Source organism: Panthera onca, chromosome C1 (assembly GCF_046562875.1).
Source record: "Panthera onca isolate mPanOnc1 chromosome C1, mPanOnc1 haplotype 2, whole genome shotgun sequence".
Taxonomy (NCBI): Eukaryota; Metazoa; Chordata; class Mammalia; order Carnivora; family Felidae; genus Panthera; species Panthera onca.
Genome location: NC_138346.1, coordinates 160,829,272 through 160,855,572, shown reverse-complemented (window position 1 = coordinate 160,855,572; position 26,301 = coordinate 160,829,272).

Here is a 26,301-nt window from a genome sequence, read left to right as displayed (position 1 = left end):
AGACCATGTTATCTGTGGGACATCTTATCTCATTCTCCACCCTGCTTTCTGCATTTGCTCTTTTGTAGTCTTGGGAACACCTTGCTTTTCTGCATGCTTTCTAGATGTTCTCACTGGCAGGTAGCCCACTGAGGTATTGTCGATGTTTCCCTGTATGTATGTTTAATAAGTATTGGAGGTTGAGAGCAGCTCAGGGAGGCTTCCCTTAGCCTTTCTCCCATCTCTCTTGACTTGTGAAGACTTAAGTAATCCTTTCCTTGGTTTGCTGGACAAAGTCAAAAGCCAAACCCACAACTGGCTATAATTTCCTTAACCAGGACATAGCTATTTGATTTCCCACACACCCTTGCAACCTAGGAATAATTCCCACTTGATTGTGGTGAATGATTTTTTTAATATATTGTTGGATTCAGTTTGCTAGTATTTTATTGAGAATTTTTGCATCCATGTTCATCAGGGATATTGGCATGTAGTTCTCATTATTTGTGGAGTTTATCTGATTTTTGCATCAGGGTAATGCCGGCCTCATAGAATGAATTTGAAGTTTTCTATTTTTGGAGTAGTTTGAGAGAAAATGTGTTAACTCTTCTTTAAATGTCTGGTAGAATTCCTCTGTGAAGCTCTCTGGCCCTGGACTTTTGTTTCTTTGGAGTTTTTTGATTACTGACTGAATTTCTTTGCTGGTTATTGATCTTCTCAAGTTTCCTATTTCTTCTTGTTCCAGATTTGGTAGGGCTTTATTCATTTCTTCCAGGTGGTTCAATTTGTTGGCATATAATTTTCATAGTATTCTCTTCTAATTGTATTTCTGTGGTGTTGATTGTGATCTCTCCTCTTTTGTTTGTGATCTTCTTTGGGTGCTTTCCCTTTTCTTTTTGAGAAGTCTGGCAGGAGGTTTATCAATTTTATTAATTTTTTTTGAAGAAACCACATCGTGTTTCATTGATCTCTTTTTTGTTTTTGTTTTTTAGATAATTTATTTCTGCTCTAATCTTCATTCCTTTGGCTGGCTTTAGACTTCATTTGTTGTTCTTTTTCTAGCTCCTTTAGGGGAAAGGTGGATTTTTCCGAGCACGTATTTTAAAAAGAGGAATCAAGAGTCATGGCAAAAATATGACATGGATAAAATACCGTTCATTAGTATGGTCTATGATATCACTCTTTACCAAATATTCCCAGTTTTTGTCCCTGCAGTGCCTCTTCATGTGAAAGGATAATACTGTTGAAACTCACAGTGGCCTTGAGACTTGCCTTGACTTATGAACAATTGGTAGGAGAGACATAGGTCACTTTGGGGCAGAAGCTCAACAGCTAGCATGACTCTCCCTTTTGTCACAATAAGTAGCAATGTACTGGGTATAAGCTGCTTCATGACCTGGAGTGTTCCCAGAGTGAACATGACCTGAAACAGAGCCACAGCTAATCCAAGATGGATATCTAGTGTTAAAAATAAATAAATCTTTGTTATGGGTGACTGGGATTTTTGTGCCAGTTGTTGCTCTATGAGGTGACTATGGGTGGCCTCCTGGATGGTTTCTGGGTAAGGACTAGTCACCAGAAAGACAAAGCCATGATTAGAAGCTTGGCATTTTTCAGCTGTGCTATACACTGCCCCACCTCCCATTCTCTTCAAATGGGAGAAGGGCTGAAAGTTGTTAATGATAAATCCTGTCCATGTAATAAAGCCTCCATAAAAAAAAATTCCCAGTAGAATGGGGCTTGGAGTATGTCCAGACCCATGAACATAGTCACTTACCAGGAAGGTGACACACCTCAATTCCACAGGGTAGAAGTCCTATGCTTGGGACTCTCCCAGACCTTACCCTATGTATCTGTACATCTAGCGCTTCATTTGTACCACTTATCGTGTCCTATAATAAACTGTTAAATATAAGTAAATCTTTTCCTGAATTCTGTGAGCTGCTCTAGCAAATTAATTAAATCCAAATGGAGAGGAGCTCATGGTAAACTGATTTGTAACCAATTCAGACAGAAGTTGGGAGTAACCTGGGAAGCTGCTACTTGAGATGACGTCTGAAGTAGGGGAGACCATCTCAAGGGACTGAACCCTTAACCTATCTGATATATATTTGAGGTAGATAATGTCAAAATCGAGTTAAATTTTTGGACACCAAGCTGGTGTCATCAAGAATTGCTTGGTGAGGAAAACCTCCCATACATGCAATGTCAGAAGTGAAGTGTTCTGTATGTATAAGGACAGTAAAGGACACCTATGGGAGGAAGGACTGTTTGATTTTTCCCTAGTAAAATGGCCATTGATTCAGAGTATGTTATCCTATAGTATTGTAATCCTGCAGTGTGTCATTTCCAAGACTGTAGCTCATGTATGACTTTAAAGAGAATTCCAACAGTCTATCAGGACAGCCACTCATGGGTTATAGAATATATGTTAAGATAGTGGATACTGTGATAATGTGCCTGTGGTCACATCTCTTGTTCTGTAAAATTGATGTTTCTCCATTGTTACATAGGATCCCAACATGGTAAATCACCCTCATTCCTATGAAAGTAAGCCTGGTTGGAATACTGTAAAGATGAATCATTGTCCCCTTCCAGGAGAAGATTCAATGAAATCCACTGCTGCATGTGGCTGGCTGATTTTCTTGAGGGATAATACCATATCTAGAATTTAGTGTTGATCTTGTTACTGAAAAGTCAAGCATTCAGTGCCATTAACTAGATGAGACCTGAGGAGAATGAATCAATGAGATTAGGTTTATGAATAGCCTTCATCCCTGCAACCATGGCTATGCCACCCAATGTGTAAACACTACTGTGGTCAAGAGTAAAGACTGACTGGGGCACTTGGGTAGCTCAGTCAGTTAAGTGTTTGACTTCAGCTCAGGTAATGATCTCATAATTCGTGAGTTTGAGCCCTGCATCGATCTCTGTGCTAACAGTTCAGAGCCTGGAGCCTGCTTCAGATTCTGTGTCTCCCTCTCTCTCTGCCCCTCCCCTCTTGCTCTCTGGCTCTCTCTTAAAAATAAACATTAAAAAAAGTGTATGTTTATATATATACACATACATATGCATATACATACATATGTACATATACATATGTATATACATACATGTAAACTACACATGCCCTGTAGTTTAGCTTGAGACATTCTCCCGAATGTGTTTTCACCATTATATGATGGATATTTGCTACTGGGTCAGACAGTACTTAGCTCATCATGGGCAGTCCTGAACACAGTTTTGATTCTCATAGTTAAGCAATCCCAGGGACCAAGAGTATGTTGAAAGTAAGCTCTTCAAATTCTAAACACTTCCCTGCTGCAGACCACATGATTTTACTCTAGAATCTTAGGGCAGCTCTCTTATTGAAGCTTCCTAAATATTCCACATGATGATCTTACCTACTACAAATGCTCTAGCAACATAGGATCACTTGGGTCATATCACACAAACAGCCAGGCTGCTTAATTTCTGCTGAGGCAGACTTTCTGATTCTGGCACTTTATCAAAACTGGCAGTTTTTTTAGTCAACTGACAAACGAGCTGGAACACTATTCCTAATTGAGGTGCAGCCTCCTTTACATGAAAGGGCCTACAAAGCATTTACTTTTCCTTAGTGGTAAGGTGTGATGTTGAATATGTGCCCTTTGGAGAGGTAACTCTGAATACTCCACTCTCATGAACCTTTTAAAATTTCATGGATTAGCAGGCACCTGAAGCTTTTAAGAGTTTTATCTTCCATCCTTTGTTGCATATATGCCTTAGTAGGGCATCTGGTATATGATCTATTTCTAGGTCTGCATGTTCATTTGACAGACTGTATCAATTTAGTGAGGCTGTTTAGTATTTCTTAAAATGTCCATATAATCAACACCCCTTGTGGCTAAGAATACAAGCATGACATAGCCAGAGGCGAGGCCCTGAATATACCTTTGTCCTACAACTGTATTCCACTGTTTCTTCCATGTGAATTGCTTCAGATTCTTCTCCATAATAGAAATTGAAATGGCCACATTTGCCAGATCAATAGCTTCTAGTGCTTGCTATTAAGGTATCGATCTGATGGGTGTGTTCTCATCAATTTCTGCCATAAATTGGCATTGCCTATTATCTATTTTATAGATCTGTTATTGTACATTAAAGGTACCCAGAATAGCAGCTACAATTGAGGCTGCCAGTTAAGTTTTTGGTAGTATCCCATGAAAGACCAAGATCAACCTGTTTTCTAAAAGTCCAAATTGGTGAATTAAACAGGGATATAAACATGACCGCCACCTCTGCATCCTTTAAATTTTTAAAAGTGCCACTAATTTCTCCATTATGGCTTTCAAATGATCATATCCAGGCCTGTGGGGTTATGATTTCAGGGACTTCCCCTTGGCTTTTCTTACATTGTGGGTCTTATCTCATGGATGAAATTCTTATTTCAGTGAAAAGTTTGGTAGTTATAATGCTATAGTAGACCAAGGATAATTACCACTTGTGCTCATGAGTTTGGGCTGCTATGACAAAAATGCTAAGGACTGGGTGGCTTAAATAGCATATTTGTTTCTCATAGTTCTAGAGGCAGAGAAATGCAAGACAAAGATGCCAGCCAATCTGGTGTTTGGTGAGAACTCACTTCCTGGCTTGAAGACAACCACCTTCTTTCTGTATCCTCTCACAGCCAAGACAGGGTATCACTAATCCCAGGCTTCACCTTCGTGAGCTAATTACACACCAATGGCTTTACCTCCAAATACTACCCCACCGGGATTATGGTTTCAAAATATGAATTTGATACACAAGCATATAGTCCATTGTACCAGTCTAGTTACTGTAAGGTCTTTATTCCCACTTACCTGTTTAGTAATACAGTTACAGAAACTTATTTTAAGAATCACTTCCTAAAACCACTGTTGGTTCTGACCAAGTTTGGGTCCTTGACATGCAGACCTTGAAATAAGGATGCAGTTATTTAAGTAGTTAATTTTGGAACTGTAGAAAGCATGAGTAGGGGAATAGAAATTTGATGCAGAGAAGAGATGTCCCTAAGCTAGCTACCTCTGGTGACTGAAGCTTAATCACCATGGGAAATGGTGTATAATATGGTTTTGGGCAGTATATATAATTGTGTATTAGTTTATTAATTTCTATCCATCATTTTGGGAGAGCTATCATCAAGCAGTGCTCTCTTACTGCTTGTAGCCTCTCATGTCTGTGGGGTAAAGTGGTCTTCAGTGTTAGAAAACAAAACAAAACAAAACAAAACAAAAAAACAAAACAACTCTCAGGCATAGAGATGCACAGACTGACAACTGGAAGTTGGTGGCCATAGGACACATAAGAAAATGTTGCAGTATGAGTTCTGCGGCAGGTTCACTGTTAGTAGTTACTCTGGGACAAAAGGCCTGTGCTAGGACTGCCCTGGACAAAACAGAACATATGACAACTTTATCTTATCCCACCTAACTTGTCATCTGACATTTTCTATACTGAATCCAGTGATTATCTCAAAATATAAATCCAACCAGCTCACCTACTTACGTCAAACATTTTGGTGATTTACTATGGCTCAAAGAAAGAAGAGGCCTACACCCTTTCTGTGATCTGCTCTCACCTTTCATAAGAACTTTGCACATGTTGCTCCCTCTGATTAGAACGTTACTTCCCTCTTTTATCTTTCAGTTCAAGAATCACTTCCTCAGAGATGCTGATGTGTATGTATCTGACCTGTTGGTATTTTTACTTTAGTTAAAATCATCTGATTTATCATGGAGAATTATGGGGCATTAGAGTAATTCTGTAGATAACAAAAGAAGTGAGGTATATTCAAGATGTCTGAATTGTTAAAAGGCTTTTTCTTCTATATAATCTCAAGTTTCAGGTCTAGGAAAAAATGAGGATACTTTTTATAATCTAATAATTCATAGATATACCCTTTTTCTATGCAATGTGTCTGATTAGCCTAGATTTCTTTCATTTTGGATGGAATACTGCCTGCAGAATACCTGCAACCTGTCAAAGACTCCGCATACCTAAACTAATTGTCACAAACTGTTGTAGTGAGACAAACTGGTCAAGATTGCAGCTTGGTGCCAAATATATTTTCAATATTAGATATGCAGTTTGAATAAAGGCATCCGGAACTTGCTAAAGATTGCAAAATAATGATATCATGCTTATATAGCAGTCCAGCAAGCCATCTCCTATGCTACCTATTTGTGTTAGGGTTCTGGGGTTCCCACTGTCAACCGGGTTAGCACTAGAGGGTTTTTGTTTCCTATTCTGCCCCATTATATACTGATGCTGGATGGACATGGACTTCTAGTACATTTTGGACAGTTTACTCCTTGGTGGCAATAGGACATTAGAATGCAATTCTGATGTTAACTACCCAGAGTTGGCATAGACTTCACAGATTCAGGGCAAAGTCTTCCACAAAGCTCTCCTCCCTTTGGACACCAGCCATAGGTTCTAAGGATTCCAAGACCACTCATGCTCCTGATCAACTGACTATAGTTTGGGGATTCCCAGTACCCTTACAGATTAAGTAGTTCGCTAGAATGGCTCACAGTAAAAGGGAAAGCATTCCAGTTATAATTACAGTTTTGTGAAAGATACAAATTAGGAGCAATGAAAGAGATGTATAGGATACATCTCTGGTTGGGTCTGGTTGGGTCCCAAATGCAGAGCATCCAGATCTTCGGGGCACACCATCTTCCCATCACTTCAGGTGTATCACCAATCAGGAAGCTCAACCATACTTAGATGTCTAGAATTTTTAGCAGGCTTCTATTGCACATTATATTACATATTACATGATTGATGAATTTGATTCAGGTGTCCAATGATTCACCCTCCAGCTCTTTCTGATTCATGGAGGTCAGACTGTTATAAGGGGATCAAAGCCCCCAACTCATCTAAACATGTGGTTAGTCTTCCTGGTATGACCAGCCCCCATTATTAAAGTATCTAAAGACCTACCCTGAGTCACTTAATTAGCATAAACTCAAGAATGGCCCCAGATGTCAACCATGAACAACAAGAAGCTTCAATCACTTGGGAAATTCCAAGGGTTTAGAAACTGTCATGGAACCAGACAGCTGTCCATGTCAAGACCAGACAAATTCTTTTTTATACAATGATATTATTGTCTGTATCAAAGAAATAAGATTATTGGAAACTCAGCCCTCAACAAATTCTAGTTGACAAACTGGCCACGGTCCATGAGAATCCAGGTATTCTCAAACTATATTTGAAATAATTGATTATGCAAGTATTTTGATTACAAAGAACAGAAATATATAAAACTCTGAACTATTTATCATGCTGAAGAAATGTTTATTTCTCATCCACTGTTGTTTTGATTAGTAGATCATATATATAGTTTAACATTTACAGGTTATTTATTACCTGATAAACTATAAAACAAATGGGTTATCAGAAATAATTTAAGGATACTTTTTTCTACAAGGCCCTTGAAAAAAATATAAAGCATAATATATATTCTTAAGTGCCACAAATAGGTTAAAAACTCCACATTTTCCTCCCAGTGTACAATCTAGCTCATTGCTAAAATAATGGATTATTTCTTTAGAGTCATGGTAATTTGATTAATAGATTTATCTAACTTGTTAAAATAATCTAGTCCAGTTACTTAAACATCTAAATTCTTATAGTCAACTCACTGTCTAGCCTGATTCTTTTGCAACAAAGCTTCCAAAGGTCAATCACGCTGAAGGCAGGACGCACCAGAATCTGAGTTCTAGTTTTTCCACTGAAAATAAACCTCTATGGTATGAAAAATTAAGTCCTAGTGACAGAGGCTGCCTGGGTCCAAGGACCCTACAGGACAAGCCATGAGGGTCTTTGGCTTTGCACAAGATTGAAATCAAATGCAAGCCAAGAGGAAGTGAGAGCAGAGTTTATTGAAGACATAGTACAGATACAGACAGAGTACCTAGCAGCCTCAGAAAGGAAAGGAAAGTGAGTCTGGGGTTTTTACTGAGGATGGTGGTCTGGCATATGTGTCTTCTCAGTAAACCAGTGTCTAGGTATTCTCCATAAGTCATGTTTGCCCTGTAGCGAGGGGTCTTGATGAGTTAGTGGTCTTGGGAAAAGTTAATGATGAGCCCACTCAGTCATTCCTTGGATGTTCTCTTTTGTGCTGGAAGACTCCACAGAAGTCATTAAGTCCTGGACCTTTACAAGGAGGACCTACACTATCTGTTCTGTAAGGTTTATGTAAGGCAGGGGTGGTAGGTTCTAGCAAGAATGGAAGCAGGAAAAGGGGGAAATACAGCAGTTTTACATGGGGTCCCTTTAGTTTCCCTGTCTCAATAGGTGTTATAAGATCTTAACAAAAACCAGTGTCCCAAATCATTATTATCCTACTGGTTTCCCCATATACTGTCAGTCATGTCACTTAGGTCTTAGAGCTACGGCTCTCTTATTTTACTTAATCATCCTATTTGAATGGACCTCAGAAGTGCCTGTTTTAAGCCTGGTTTCTTTTTGTTTTGAAATCTCCCAAATTGCTCTGGGCCTAGGGAAGGAAGAGAGATAAAATAAGCTAAAGGAAGGGTGATAACAGCGGGAATAAAACATTGTGTCTGTTTTGTTAGAAATATAATTTTATAAGCCTCCACTCATCTACTGAAAGAATGTGGGTCCATTACATTCCCAATGTTATCCTGTTAAATTATTCTCCTCATTTGATATTCTTCACCACACCAAATTATGCTACATAAAATGAGTCTTAACTTTTAAAGTATTAACATGGGATATTCTGAAACTAAATGTTTCCATCAAGTGTATGTGAATCTTGCTGGCACTCAAGACTCCTACTTCAAGAAATGGATTTGCTCATACAATTAAACATAAGCAATTGCGAGTTAAGCAGATTTCTATTGCCTCTTAGCAGCCAAACTCCAGTGGGGGTAATGTAGGCAGAGCCTTAACCTTTAAAATTGTGGCTTACTGCCATGACCATATTAAAACATCTATGGTGCGGGGGCTGGGCACGTGCGATAATGAGAATTTAAAATTCCAAACTAAATATACTGAAGGAAATGGTTGTGGAACCTAATTAGCCATATGCAGCCTAAACCACTCAGCTTCTAGGAACAGTGTGAGCACACACAGTTATTTCAAAGAGAGAGATGGCAGACTAGAGTGTGAATGCTGCAAAGTTTAAGTGGAAGGACTTCATTATCACCTCCATTACCACTCTGGTTTAAACTCTTATCTGTACTGGACTACTATGTTTCAAATAGTGTTAAACATTTGACCTGCCTCTGATAATCTGTCATTTTCCCTAGTCTCTTTCACTAACATTTTTCAAATGCCTGTCTATGTTGGTGCATTATCTAAGACTTATATACAGTAGATTTTAAAAAATTCTTCAAGTGCATCCCAATGTGTCATATCCAGGTAAACCAATTTAAGGCTACACTTTATGGGAAGACCCTCAATCACCTGGCCATTTTGTTCTTAGACTATGATGTGATTGCCTTTATCCATTTTTTTAGGAAAATCCAGTGTTGAAACATATCTCTCTGCATCATTGGAATAAAGAAGATGCTTAATCAAGACTCCAATCCTGTACATAGAGTTTAGTCTTCTTTATTGCCATTCTACTTTTGTTATAAAAAGTTGTCTATGGAGAAAAATTAATTGAAACCTCTCCCATCAGATTGTTGCCTCAAGAGTAAGCTCTTCATTCCCCCCCTCGGTGTCTTATTGTTCAGAAACAATCTTTAACAAAGCATACAGTAATATTGATATTTAAATTATGGTTAGCATTTGCTGACCAGCTAAGGTTCTTATATATGCATTTTTATAATACTTTTTTAGTTTTAGCTTTCACATTTAGGTCAAAGATCTATCGTCCTTGGTGGAATTTGATATTTGTTCTAATTTTCTCATTTCTCAGAGTTTAACCATCTAACCACACAAATTAAGAAATTATGGAAATTTTTTTAAAGTTTATTTATTTTAAGAGACACAGACAGCATGAGTGGGGGAGGGGCAGAGAGCGAAGGAGAGACAGAATCCCAAGCTGGCTGCACAGAGCACAATGTGGGGCTCAAACACACAAAGCTGTGATGTCATAACCTCAACTGAAACCAAGAGTCACACGCTTAACTGACCAAGCCACCCAGGTGTCGCAGAAATTATGGAATTTTCAAGGTGAAAGTGGACTTCAAGGTAATCTAGGCATTGAAGTTTTGAACTCCTCTGGGTCTAGCATTTTCTATCTCTTATCGTTTAATTTGGATTTTTGGTAGGAATAGTGGTTTTTTATTTTGTTTTTGTTTTTTTGCTTTTTGCATTTTTTTCTTTCTTTTTTTTTTAATATAATGTATTGTCAAGTTAGCTAACATACAGTGCATACAGTGTGCTCTTGGTTTGGGGGCATAGATTCCCGTGATTCATCGCTTACATACAACACCCAGTGCTCATCCCAACAAGTGCCTTCCTCAATGCCCATCACCTACTTTCTCCTCTCTCCCGCTCCCCTCCATCAACCCTCAGTTTGTTCTCTGTATTTAAGAGTGTTTTATGGTTTGCCTCCCTTTCTGTTTGAAACTATTTTTTCCTATTCTCTTCCCCCATGGTCCTCTGTTAAGTTTCTAATGTTCCACATATGAGTGAAAACATAAAATACCTTTCTCTGATATACTTAATTCACTTAGCATAATACCCTCCAGTTGCATTAACATTGTTGCAAATGGCAGGAATAGTGTTTTATATGGGACTAGGGTGGTAGTGGAGTGGGAAACAAAGATTTAGACCAGAAATGATAAAACTTCCAAGTCCCTTTCAACTTCATACTTCATCTAACATTATCTCTTTATAAATATCAGAACATATAACCGAAGCTCAAGAATTTAAATACTTCATATCGTATAACTGTGCCAACACAATTTATTTCTTGTGACAAAAGCCATTTCTTTCATATCCTGTTTCTATCCTAAAAAGTAAAAGAAAACTACCCATTTTGTCCACTGTTCCTTGTGTCATTCAAACCTTAATTAAAATCCATTAGGTTCAAAGTTTTAAGCTATTAAAAATATAAACCATATTATTACCCTACAGTTTAAAAAATATTGTAGGGGTGCCTGGATGGCTCAGTCGGTTAAGCATCCGACTTCAGCTCAGGTCATGATCTCGCAGTTCATGGGTTCGAGCCCCCCATTGGGCTATGTGCTGCCAGCTCAGAGCCTGGAGCCTGTTTCAGATCCTGTGTCTCCCTCTCTCTGCCCCTTCCCCGCTCACAATCTGTCTCTCTCAAAGGTAGAATAAACATTAAAAAATAAATAAATTATAATTAAAAAGAATAAAAGAATAATAGCTAACATTGGGCAGTTGGGAAGGAATGAGTATTAAATTCTACATCATGAGGTAAAATTATTGAGAAAACTTTCTTGAGGCAAGTCAATGTTGGTTTCAGTTGAAATAGTGATGCATATAGGGGTGTGTGTGTGCATGCACGTGTGTTGGTGGGGAAGGGTGTGAAGTGATAAGAAAAAAGGGTGTTGAAGTTCTTAGAGTGGTAGAGTCTAGTGCTCTGATAGAAAGTGCCTTATGAATTTTATGAACTATACCCTTACGAACTTTATGAACTCTACCCTTATGAACTATACCCATTCTTAAACTGTTACATAGAACGCGAGTCTATCTGGGATAGTCTTAAACTGTTAGGTAGAACGCGAGTCTATCTGGGATGGTAAGAAGTCCAGAAATAAATAATTGAGGAGCTTTTAATATCTTATCTTACTTTTTGGAAATTCAAAGTTGCATTATATTAAAAGCATAGTAATGCATTAAAAATATTTATATAATGTCGTTCATTTCCAAGGTTTGGCCAGGAACTATTTATTATCAGAAAAATTACTTATGTTTTGAGAACTGTAATTTTGTTTTATTTATTTATTTATTTTGTACAACACTATTGGAAGAATGATGCTTCCAATAGGATAGCAAAGTATACTATTCTGACCCTCTGATTTCCCGAACCTTGTTTACTATTTGCTAAATTATTTTATTTTTCTATTCATTTAAATATTTTGTCCAGACAATTCATTCCATTAGAATCACCTAATTAACTGATGTACCAGAAATATTGAATGGTGTTGTTTCCACAACCCATTCAAGGAAGCCAGGAGCTTTTAGTCTATTAGGGCAAAAGATACAAAAACAGCAATAAAAAGTCTTCCTGGGAGAGCACATTTTAATTAACTACCCTGAAGTAAAAAAGAAATTTAAAAAATCCCATTCTAATAACAAATTATTTTGAAACTTCCTATACATTTTTTTCCCAAAGTCTCAGAATATTTCTATGCAACTTCAAAGCTGAATATAAATTGGAAAGTTCATTTTTGTGCATAACCGAATATTAACTGTCTACATTTTTCGTTAAATAGTTAAAACTTGACTGTGGAGTAGGAGTTTTAACTTTTCTAGTTTCCTAAGACTACTGTTTGCTGTGGTAGTTTGCAAGAGCACCAAACTTGAAGCTATTGTAGAACTATTCTTTATACTATGACAATGACTGGGTAGTCTGAACTGTTCTAAGAATGCATCATAACTTAATATCTAATATGGATGTGTTAAGTGTTTTGATAATATCCCTTACTAGTAGACATGATTAGACAGTTCTAGTAGGGGTATGTTGGAAAATTACTTGTATAATTAATCAGAAGCCAGTCCGAGCTTGAAGATTACTCTGCTTATAGCTTACCCATTGTCTAATTATATCCTCTTTAATTATGGCAAGTTAAAGCTTCTCCTTTTGTTGCTCCTGGGGGTCACTTTGGAGACTATTATATGTAGTATTTTAATAAGGTTATGTGATGGCATAGGTAACACTAATAGGGTATATAATTTATCAAAAGTAGTGGTAAACTGAATAATTTTGAAGAGCTACAATTTATTGCATTGTGTTGACTTGCAGGGCAATGGACAATCATGGTCAGGCCTCCATTTTAATTAAAAGACAAGTATTTGACTCTGAAAAACAAAATAATAAAATACAGTTTAGCAAGTTCATAAAGCAAAACCTTATATATTATTTATACGAGTTCTGTGAGACAAGGAGTTATATCTCTGTGGTCACTTTGCCTGAAATCTGTTCAGTTTTATTTTGCCCACAAACACATGACTACAAAAAGAGAGTCAAAACTAGAATCTGCATGAATATCCTAAAAAACGTTTATGAGGGAATATATTGTAATAATGTCTTCAGTCTTCTAGTCTCCTCCCTTTGCCGTTACCACACAACAAGTAGGGGCTATTAATGTTATCCTTAGGGGCTCTGTAACGTTTAATTTTATGTGTTAATTTGCCTGGGACAGAGGGCACCAAATATCTGGTTAGACATTAATCTGTGTTGCATCTGTGAGGGTAATTTTGGATGAGATTAATATTTGAACCGGTAGACTGAGAAAGTAGATCATCCTCTCCATGTGTGGAGCGGTCTCATCCAATCAGTTGGAGGCCTGAATAGAACAAAAGGTGGTGTAAGGAAGAATTTGCCCTCTGCCTGCTGTTTCCAAGTTGGGTTGGGGCTTTGGTTTTCTCCTGCCATCAGACTGGAATTTCCACTCTCAGGTCTCCTGGTTCTCAGGCCTTGGATCTCAGACCGGAACTACACCACAGTCTCTCCTGGGTCTCCAGCTTGCAGACAGGGCATTGCAGGACTTTGCAGCCTCCATAATCACATGTGCCCGTTTCTAACAATAAATCTCTTCATATATGTGTGTATGTGCATATATAAAATGTCTATGTATAAAGACAGGGATGTGTGTATCAAGATATAGATACAGCATAGATATAGATACATTTCCTATTGGTTTGTTTGTCTAAAGAACCTAAACTAATACAAGCACTCTCTTGTCCTTTGGTATAGCACCAAAACATTCTGCATTTTTCTTTGGAAAACCAAGTAATTGAGTTTTATATTTAAAAAATCTCAAAAGATGAAGGAAATTGTGCCTTTCTAAAGGAAAAATTAGACCCCCCAAAAGCAACCAGTGAAGGTGATAATGCAATGACATAGTAATTCCAACCTGATCTGTTGTGAGTTGTGGAAGGGAATGAGAGAGATGACTCGGTTAAAAAGTTTCCTGCGTGCTTGACTTATTTATTCCTCCTTATGAGCTCTTATTGTTATACTGCAACTTATATTCTGAGAATGAATGGTAGGCGTTTCTCTATAGTTGAGGGAAAGAGTGTAAATTCAAATTAGTTATAAAATTGATTAGCAATGCAGTTAAAAGGTGAGATACAGTGCTCCAAATTGACAGAATGATTTTTATGTTTTGTGGTGAGACCAGAAGTTGTAAAGGGTATGACTTGAACATCAATGTAATATCTGTCTTTGGTAAAACTTTTATATAGTGGCAAAAATAAGCATTCATCTAGAAATAAAGCACTTAACAACAAAATTCACAGGATTAAGTAATAGAGAAGGGACTATTTTACATGAACTATTTTTACTTAAATGTTTTCATTTGAGGGGCGCCTGGGTGGCTCAGTCGGTTAAGCGGCCGACTTCGGCTCAGGTCACGATCTCGCGGTCCGTGAGTTCGAGCCCCTCGTAGGGCTCTGTGCTGACAGCTCAGAGACTGGAGCCTGCTTCAGATTCTGTGTCTCGCTCTCTCTCTGACCCTCCCTCGTTCATGCTCTGTCTCTCTCTGTCTCAAAAATAAACATTAAATTTTTTTTTTAAAAATTAAAAATAAATGTTTTCATTTGAGTACAGTTGACACTCAATGTTTCATTAGCTTCAAGTGTATGACATAGTAATTTAGTTTCTCTGTATGTTATGCTATGCTCACCACAAGTGTAGCTACCATCTGTTACCATACAACAACACTATTACAGTATTTTGGCTATATTCCCTGTGTTGTGCCTTTCATTCCTGTGACTTATTCATTCTATAACTGGAGACCTGTAATTCCACTCCTTTTCACCTATTTTGCCCAGCCCCCAATCCCCCTTCTGGTTCCTTCTGGCAAGCATCAGTTTGTTCTTTATATAACCAATAAAGTATTTTTACTGTTAATGAAAACGTGATATATTAGTTCATGAAGATCTGTAACGGATGTTTGAAACAAAGAATCCAAGGTGAATTCAGAACAGTTAACATTTAATTTTTCATAATAAATAAGAGGTCCTAGATCTTATACAGTATGTACAGAAAGTTAGTTCTTACAGGGAATATTAGAGGCTCAGTCAGAATGTCAACTATATAAGAGTACAAAGAATTATTATGTATCAGGGATGCACAGATTTTGTGTTAGAGACTGTTCAGAATGCCTCAAGATTTTTGAAGGCAATATGGGAAAATGATTTTGAGAATGATACTTACTGAAATTCACCGAAAAAAAAAAAAAAACTAGAATAATAACTATGGCACAAAGAAGTAAAATTAAAACTGCCAATATTCAATGAATTTCATAGTTGAAAAAGTATTGCTTTAAAAGCATATTACTTAATTTTGAAGCAATTGGGATTTCTTATGGAAGTGAAATAAAAAAAGATTACTTATTCTGCCATTGCAAAGTCACTAAAATTTTTGAAGTAGAGATAAGAAGACATCAACATTCTTGCTATTCTTTTACATATTCTGAGTGACATGCCAGTCATTCTGATAGAGTGGCTCATCATAAAACATGACTATGTAAATTCTCAGTAATGGGAATGTATGTCCTGCTATGACAGCATTGCCTACTCTAGGAGGAAAGAACAGTACATCCTTATGTGTTGAGGAATATGGCTGTAAATGATAACATTTCCCCACATGTTAGATTGCTAATATTTTCTACAAATCATTGATGGCCTTGAAAATTGTTTTTCTATCTTCTCTTTGTGCTTTCTATTGTATAGTTTCTATTACTATCGACTCAAGTTCAGTGATCTTTATTCCTCCAGCAAATAACCTGCTATTAATCCTATATAAAGTATTTTTCATTTCAGATCATATATTATTCATTCCCAGGAATTTGATTTGAATCTTTTTTTTTTTCTATCTTCCATCTCTTTTCTTCTGATGCCCTTGTTTTTCTTTTTGAACATTTTTTGAACATTTAAACGTGTATGTTCCCTGGTTATGTGTCATATTTTCTTGCCTCTTTGCATGTTAGTATTTTTAATTAAATGCAGTATATCGTAAATTTTACATTGAGTGGTACTGGATTTTTCTTTAGATATTTTTAAGCTTTATTATGGGACATAGTTTTATGTTCTCAGAATTAGTTTGTTCTTTTGAGGCTTGCTTTTTATGCTTTGATCCACCCTGAGAGTGGGCCTACTAGCTCCATTACTAAACAATATCCTTCCAAGGACTCTAATTCCCTATGAATTAGGACGTCTTTCATTCCTGGCTGGTAGGAACATGAAATATTTCTTGTCCTTAAAAAGCTCCATCTCTTTCTTTCTGGTGGTTGTTTTTCTGGTCTCAAGTGTTTTCCTCGTAACACAAACTGATAAATTCTAAGCCAAAGACCTGAAAAAATGATTATACACCTCTCCAGAGCTTTCTCCTTATGCAGCTTCTTTCTTTTACTCTGTTTTGTCTCCCAAAATCTAACCACTGTCCTTTCAGAACTTTGAACTCTGTCTCCACACCTCAGCAGGACTGCTGATTACTGTTTGGGTTCTTCTTCCTCCATTACATCCTAGAAGTGGGACTGTCATCCATGTCACTTGTTCCCCTTCTCTTAGGTGTCCCTGTCTAGAGCAGAAAAGTGTCTTATATATTTTGTCTGAACTCATAGGTATTTAAGGTAGGAAGATAAATTCCATGCCTGCTATTTCATCATAACCAAAAATGGAATTTCTGAGGGGCACCTGGGTGGGTTGGTTGAGCATCTAGCTCTTGGTTTCGTCTCAGGTCATGATCTTGTGGTTTGTGAGTTGGAGCCCCCCATTGAGCTCCATGCTGATGGTGCAGAGCCTGCTTGGAATTCTCTCTCTCCCTCCCCCTCTCTCTCTCTCTCTTAAAATAATAAATTTAAAAAAGAAATGGAATTTTTGAGTCCTTAGATTTTTTTTTTTCTTTCATCCATCTTCACTTTTTATGACATATGGATAGTCAATTACTCCAGGACTATTTGTTGAAAAGACCATCATTCCCAAATTCAATTATGTTTACTCCTTTGTTTAAAATTAAATTGACCATATATGTATACTGTACTCTGTTTCTTTGGACTGTATAACTACTCATACGTCAATATCATACTAAGATTTTGAATAAGTGTACTTAAATCTACTCAGTCAATACCTTGCAACAGTGTTGGAATTAATAGGCAGATGAAGTGACATAATAGCTCATAGTCTAGACCTGAGGCTATGGGTACTCTAAAAAAGTTGGAAATATGAATTAAATCTCCATGGCCTGATTAGAATAGGATGTCTGGTGAGACTGGGGTATCAGATAAATATTATGGATAGAACACAAGTAAAGACAAACATTGTGTGAAACCCAGGGAATAATATCAATTACTTGAGGGCCTCTATATTTGTAGTTTACCTTAGTCCATCCTTGATTATGGGTCTAAGCAATCTATTTAGATTTTCTGTATAAATATATTTATGTAGATTCACTTGGAGGTTACTTTGAGCTTACATCCTCTTAGGAAATCATAAAATTTGAAATGCGTATTTTGCTCTTTCCTGCAGACACCAACAACCTCAAGCTAAATATGTGATAGTGTAATTTATTTGGGAAAATCAATAATACCTGGGAAAGGAGATTCTAGTATTTCTTTTTGGATCCAGAATTGTTACTATATATTATATTAAATGATATTTACATTGACTAGGAAAAGCAAGAAAGTGTCTCAACAAAGTAAAAACCATATCTGAAAAGACCACAGCTAACATACTTAAGGGTAAAAAACGGTGTTTTTCCTCTTAAGTTAGAAACAAGGCTCTAGGAGTCCCACTGTAGCCACTTCTATTCAACTTAGTACCAGAAATCATAGCACTTAAGCATGAAAAAAGAAACATTCTAATTACAAAAGAAGTACAATTAATCTGTTTACAGAATATATGGTCTTATATGTAAAAACCCTAATGATTCCACCAAAATGGTTACAGATAATTAATTCAGCAAACTTGCAGGATACAAAATCAACATATCAAAATTAGTTGGTTTCTGTATTCTATGAGCTACACACAAAAAAACTGAGGAAACCTCCCATTTACTGTAGCATCAAATAGAATAAAATACTTAAAACATAAACTTAACCAAGGAGGAGAAACACTTGCACATTGAAAACTATAAACATTGCTAAAATAAAGACAACAAAAATAAAATGGAAAGAAATCCAGGGTTAATGAATTGGAAGAATTAATATTGTTACAGTGTTCCTACTACCCTGACTGATCTAAAGATTCACTGGAATCCTTATAAAAATTCCACTGGCATTTTGTTTTTCTCAGAAATAGATCAAATGATCTTAAATTTCATGTGGAACTACAAAAGACCCCCAATAGCGAAAATAATCTTGAGTAAAATGTACAAAGCTAGAAGCCTCATATGTTTTGGCTTCAAACATATTATAAAGCTACAGTAATCAGAATAGTATAGTCCTGACATGAAGACAGACATATAGACCAATGGAACAGAATAGAGAGCCTAGAAATAAACCCACACATACATAGTCAATTGATCTTCAACAAGGCTGCTAAGGCTGGGGAAAAAATAGTCTTGCATAAATGACCCTGGGAAACTTGGTTAGGCATATGCCAAATAATGAAATTGGCCCCTTTAATCATACACAAATATCAAAATTGGGTAAATATTTAAATGTAAGACCTTAAACTATATAACTTATAGAAGAAAATATAGGAGCAAAGCTTCCTGACCTTAATCTTGACAATGACTTCTGGGATTTGACAATAAAAGCATAAGTAACTAAAACAAAAATATGCAAATAAGACTATGTCAAACTTACAGGCTTCTGGGAAGTAAAATAACCAAAAAATTATAAAAGGAAACTAAAGAATAAGAGAAAATATTTTCAAACTATATATCTGATAAAAGCTTAAAACCCACATACATGAGAAACTCTCACATCCCAATAGTAACAAAAGTAATTCAATTAAAAAATAAGCAAAGAACTTGGATAGACATTTCACTAAAGAAAACCTACATAAGGCCAGCAGCTACATGAGAAGATGCTCAGAATCACTAATTATGGGGAAGTGCAAATCAAACCCACAATGAGATATCACTTCACACCTGTTAGAAGAGAAGAGACATTACAAAACACACACACACACACACACACACACACACACACACACAAATAGAAACCTACGCTATTTAGGATGTATAAATAGGATCCTTTATGCATTGTTCCTAGGACTCTGAAATGGTCACCTTGTATAATGTTTCCTCAGCAAATTGGAAATACAGCTACTGTGTGATCTAGCAGTCCCACTTCTATGTATCCAAAAAAAAAATGAAACTAGGATCTTTATAATTTTTAATTTAAATCTAAGTCAACATATGGTGTAATAATGGTTTCAGGAGTAGAATTCAGTGATTCATCACTTAGGTATAACATCCAGTGCTCATCACAACAAGTGCCCTCCTTAATGCCCCTCACCCATTTAGCCTGTCTCCCCACCAAATACCCCTCCAACAACCCTCAGTTTGTTCTTTGTATTTAAGAGTCTCTTATGGTTTGTCTCCCTCCCTGTTTGTTATTTTTCCTTTCCTTCCCCTATGTTCATCTGCTGTGTTTCTTAAATTCCACATACCAGTGAAATCATATATCTTTGACTTATTTTGCTTAGCATAATACACACTAGTTCCATCCACATTGTTGCAAATGGAAGATTTCATTCTTTCTTATCAAAGAGTAGTGTTTCACTATATATATACACACATACATATATATACACCACGTCTTCTTTATCCATTGATTAGTCAATGGACATCTGGACTCTTTCCATAATTTGGCTATTGTTGATAGTGCTCCTATAAACATTGATGGACATGTGCCCCTTCAATCTTGAAATGATATCTGCACTCCCATATTCACTGTAGGATTAACCACAATAGCTAAGAGGTTGAAACGAAATAAATGTCCATCAATGGATAAAGTGATAAAGAAAATGTGGCTACACATACAATGTGATATTATTCAGCCTTTAAAAAGAAGGAAATCCTTCCACATATTACAATATGAATAAAACTTGAGAATGTTTTGCTAAGTGAAATAAGGAAGGAGAAATCCTGCATGATTCTATTTATATGATGTAGCTAAAGTAGTCAAACTCCTAGAAGCAGAATGTAAAATAGTGGTTGCCAGGGACTGAGGGAAATGGGAAGTTTCTGTTCAATGGGCATAGAATCTGAGTCATGCAAGATGAAAAAGTTCTAGATCGTTCGGTACAAAAAATAATTAACAATACTCTACTTACACTTAAAAGTTTAAGATGGCAGGGTTCCGATAGATGTTTCTTATAATAACAATGTCAATGATATTATGGCAATACAATAGAAGAGAATGAATGTTCAGTTGAGTAATAAGAGTTTGGTGTTCAAGAAGTAGATAGATATTAATATTTAAACAATGATACATTAAGTAAGATGAGGACTCATTGGTTTAGCATCATGTAAGTCATTGGCAAAACTCAAAAGAGCATTTCTATAGGGGTTGAAGGCAAAACCAATAAGGAGATAGTTTGGAGGGGGGATAAGAAACTGGTGGGTAGCAAAAGAGAATAAAGTAAGGAACTAGTTACCATGAGAGTCAAAATAATAGCAACTCTTTGTATGGAAAGAAGGGTTTATGATTGAGAGGGTACCCTTGTGGGCTACGGAGTCTGGCAAATGTCTATCCCCTGACATGTATAGTAGTTATAAGTTGGTTTGTACTAAAACAATTCCTTAAACCATATTTTTTTGGTATTTTTGTGTTCGATTTAATAATATCTAAATGTAAAACACTTCACAAACTAAGAACGAAAAGAGAAGGGCATGTATTACTATATGTAGAAGTTGAGAAATAGGACAATAACTAGAGAAAACTGTAGAATTAAGAAAGGTTTTTTGTTGTTCTTAATTGGAAAAATAAGATTTATACTCTGATGGGAATGATCCAGTTAAAAGTAAAATTGACAATAAGAAAGAAGTGGGGAAAATTGCTGCATTTATATTCTTAAATGGACCTTGTAAGATGAGGGGTTCAATTTTAGTTAAGACCAATGACAGTTTTTCTCTAATAAGAGGAATACAATTTGACAGTGACCAAAGATTTAAGTATGTGGGTAAATGTAGATGTGAATTTGCGGAAGATTTATTCTCACCTCCCTTTTCCAATTTAGACAGACATAAGGGCATCAAATGATTTTGAGGTCTGAAGAAGAGGAGCTGCAGGTTTGATGAAACTGGAGATCTTACGAATTTGAAGTCTAAGGGGGTGGGAGAAAGATTGAAATAGGAAAATACAACATGATTGCTTGCATCATTAGAGATCCACTTGAGGTTTGTGGTTATGATTTCAAAGTGAGAACAGTCAGTATAATTATGTTTTTTTTTTGTTTTTTTGTTTTTCTGTTTTTTAGGGTTATGGTTTGACAGGTGAATAGGAAGTAGCAAAAAAAAAGGGGGCCAAGGGAACTGAGGTTGTCTAAAAGGAAGTAATTATAATAATTAATCTAGCTTCAATCTGGGAAGAGAAGTAAAAAAAAATGAGAGGGTTGAGACACAGTTAAGAAGGATGTGTAGTGTGAAAGAAATGTTGGAGTTACAGTACTTGGGAGAGTAAGTTGTTAAGAAGTTGTGATCAGAAGTTAGGGGATTTGTAATTAAGATGACCACAAGGGTCAGGGCACCTGGCTGGCTCAGGTGATTAAGCATCGGACTCTTGGTTTCAACTCAGGTCATGATCACAGGGTTTGTGAGCTAGAGCCTTTCAATGGGCTCCAAACTGACAGTGCAGGGCCTGCTTGGGATTCTGTGCCTCTCCTTCTTTCTCTGCCCCTCTCCTGTTTCTGTTTCTCTCTCTCTCTCTCTCTCTCTCTCTCTCTCTCTCTCTCTCTCTCTCCCTGCCTCTCTCTCTCTCCCCCCCCGCCTCTCTCTCTCTCTCCCTCCCTTCCTCCCTCCCTCTCTCTCCGTCTCTCTCTCAGAATAAATAAACCACCACCACAGCAAAAAAAAGATGACTGCAAGGATGAGATTGGCATAGTCCCATGGTGTATGAACATAGGAAGGAACTGCTAAGGTAGGAAAGTAGACAAGATAGTTGAAGACACAAAGATCAAGGTACTTGGAATGTGAAAGTATTGGAAGTATAATCTATCTGGGTATCAAAATGACTAACAATTATGTTAGGGAAGAGTGGCAGTGAGCTCAAATTCAGAGTATTCAAGGAATCAGAAGTTAAGGGGTCTTTGGGAGGTCGCAAAGTAGAATAGCATGGTTCAATTTGATGAAAATAATTCAGACATTTAGGGAAAGAAATTTATGATAAATTCCTGGAAGTAATAGGGATGAGAACATTACCTATGTCATCTGAGGCCCCATGGTATGGAGATCAGGATACAGAAAAAACAATGAATTTCTGTTAGAGCAAGAAGATATTGAAGAAGACATTGAGTTGGAGTATTCAAGATTTTATTGTTGATTCATTAAAAGTTACAGAAAGTACATTAGAAGGATGTTGGGAGATGAAGACTGTGGATAAATGGGGTCAGCTTCTTTGGAGCATAGACAACTGGGCCTATGTGGAGTGATTTGACAATGCTGGGTATATTGATGGGATTTACTTAAAGGGGAATCAATGGATATAATATTTTTCTTATACACAGTTTTAGAGATGGTTAATTGAGATTTTTGGGGGAAGGGGATTTTGTGCACCTTGTTAGAAGTTTGAAGAACTCTGGGACTCTTTTTTCCACTCACTCCAATAGTGACATGGTACCTAGAGAACTGAAGATCTTACCCAAAGTCGCCCACATACCTGGAACTCCTTCTTACCTCCAGGTGCATATCAAAGCTTCAATGCTAAGGGTGTGGATGCCAAATAAGAAGTGATCCTACCTAGAGTACTGGACTTCTGTGGTTCTTTCTTGACTTCTTCTAGGGGAGGCAAAGGAATTCTATTGAGTATGACATGTATCAACTACACTCAAGGTTTGCACAAAATAAACATTCTGTAGGCCGTAGAATCCCATACTGAATTATTGTCCTCTTTTTCACTTATATTTCCAAAATACAAGTCTATTAGCGCTTCTTGAAAATTTAGTTCTCTACCTACATCATATCTTAACAGATAAGATTTGTACATAATAGAGAATGAAATGGATATTTTTCTTACCCCCATTGATCTTGTAAAGATTCCAATTGAAGCAATAAATCCCTCTTGTGCAATAGTTCTTCTGAGCTCCTTTTAAGAATACTTTTCATTTTGTATGTAGAACACAAATTTGAAAGGCCTGAGAAAATGCTGCTTGTCAGAGTAGCAGGTCGGCTGATGTCTTTTTGAAAAAGTATTTATTTTTCTTTCATATGCTTTACATATTTTATCATACTCTAATGATAAAAGTAAAGAAAGAGAATTGTCTTTATAGGCAATAATATTTGAATTAAGTATTTTGTGCCAAGAATTGGAATAAATCCTGATAACACACAACAACAGATTTAGACCTTACCTTTTAGTCCTTGCATTTATAATCTATAGAGAGACCCACCTGGTAACAAATTGCAACAAAACATAGTCATTTTATTATGTGGAGATAAAAAGGCCATAGTGGAAAAAAATTGATTATTTTCTTAAGATAAGCACTTTTAAAACCCATTACCACTAATAATGACTACACTGAAGAGTTAGACCTATGGTTAGCCTATGATAAGCTTTTTTATTAGCACTCAAAACATGTAAGGTACTTTACATGTAAGGTATTTTACTTACATGATCCTCAGAATAATCCTACAAAGTAATTACTCTTAATTCCATTTTACTGATTGAATAATAAAGGTTCAGAGATACTGTGTTATTTTGTTAAAACTAACAAGTTACACAGAGTAATAGCAAAGACTTATCAAATGCCATGGCTAATATGATTTCAGCTATGCCATAGTTTATCTAGCAATATTTGTAGAAACATGAGCTGATACAGTTCTTTTTCTTCTTGGTGTGGATCCTTGCTACTTCCCGTAGATGTTTTAAGAAGTGGAAAATACATTAGTCGTTTGTAATTATAGATCTGCTTTCTGGAAAATAAGTTAATGATTTAACTTATGCAAATAAGCTCATAAGTTATTTAATACAGCACTTTTTCAATATTAGCAAAGTCAGTGTGCATTTAAAGCATAACATTATATTAGGATGTAAGTGAGAGGCACTTTGCACTGAAAATATCTTCTTGTCCAAGTGTGTCAATAAAGCAGTTTTGTGTTGCTAATGAAAACTGCAAGGCCAGTGGCATCTGCATCCTGAAATTAAACATCTTCATGAAAAAAAACGTTTATCAAATATGCTGACATGTTAACACAATAACGGCACTCACTTGTATACATGTGTTGCCAAAAAAACCCACCAGACATCACATTATTTTTACAGTATTTTGTATAGTGTGTATTTTGCCACAACATAAATTGCCAACTTTCCAAGGCAAACTTTATCCTTGCTATCAAAGTTTCAGAATGCAGACAAAGCTTTAATACATATGATATGGTTTAGGCTCCTCAAAACTAATTTTTGAGGTGTCTAAGTGCTTGTATTTAGGTTTCATGAACTCTAAGCCTTAATATTTTACATGTGCCTAAATGAAATTATTATCCATAAATGCAAAAACAAACTGTACATAATTTCTTGTTATTGGCAAAAAGATTTATTACAATGGAAATGAGATGAACCATATTGTAAAATGTTGGGCTTTTTTATATAAATGCAAATAAAAACTGTAATATAGCAAAAACTCTTTTTAGAGTTGCCATGCTTCTGAACATTGGATTATAGTGCTAGCCAAATCCTGTTTCCATGTATATAAGGTCTAATATACTTTCCTCATAACACATAAACCCATTAGTATGTATGTAACTCTTGCCTTATGAAATAAATATTCCATGTAATTCATCACTAATATAGTACAACCAATACAGCCTTCTGATCTTTGAAAGTAAAGGTATTACTGAGTCATTTATCACACTGACTTTATCTACCAGTTTACAACTCTTTTAAAGGAGAACTGGAATGTTAATTTTTGATATGAACCACATGTTTTTGTTTTTGTTTTTTTCTGACTGAGGGACTGATTCATCAACTCTAGTTGTAAAATTCACAAACAGAAATAGTAAATCAGTTTTCACATATTACCCTTGTTTGATGATAGTTGATGAACCACCGGAAAGTCTTAGGTACTGAAGATCAAGGGTATTCACAAGCTGTTGTTACCTTGTGTCTTTTTGTCCAGTATTTTCAAAAGATAATTACAAAAGCCCAGAAATAAAGGGAAATGCATAGATTTCATTTCACCAATATGGATTGAGCACTTGCTCCATTCTTAAATTCTGGGTCCATGTGTTAAAAGATAAATAAACAAGGTTTTTAAAGCCCTAATGCTCATCAGAACACAAATACACACATATGTATAATAATAACTCTTTACAAAATGTGACATTAAAACTATGGAAAAAACTAATCACAAACTTAATTTTTTCAAAAATGAACTTTTCTTATAGTTTTCCAATTTCCTATTCCATTTTAGCAAAATCATACTTGAAAACTTACAATTTGAGTGAACGTTTTAATCTTTATTAATGTATTAATGGGTTACCATCCCAGGTAAAATGACTCAATTTTTACTTCAGTCGATACTTTTCTCTTATATTATGTATAAATAAATGCTCAATACAAAATACGTTCAAATACTTAAGATGAAATGTTTCCCCACCACCACCACCACCAAAGACTCCATATCGACAGACTGGATTGTAATATTTTTTGAGGATCCTAAATCTTTCTGTATTCATACATTTCTGAGACTATAAATTGCCAGAGAATCAGAATTTCTAACAAGCCTTATGTGATGCCAATGCTGATGGTCCTTGTACCACACTTTGAGTAATTAAGGGTATAGGATATTATTCCTGGTGATATGGAAAAGAATGGGTTTGAAAAGGCCAACAAAATAGCTTATTTAGAAGGATGTGGTAAAAATAAGTGAGTTGAATTATTGAAGTGATGTTGAAAGTAAGTTTACATATAGAATTTATAGGACTTGACAACTAAATGTGTACGGAGCATGTGAAGAGTCTTGGGAATAAATATTCTATTCCAGTGAATACAAACCAAGTTTATTTTGTAC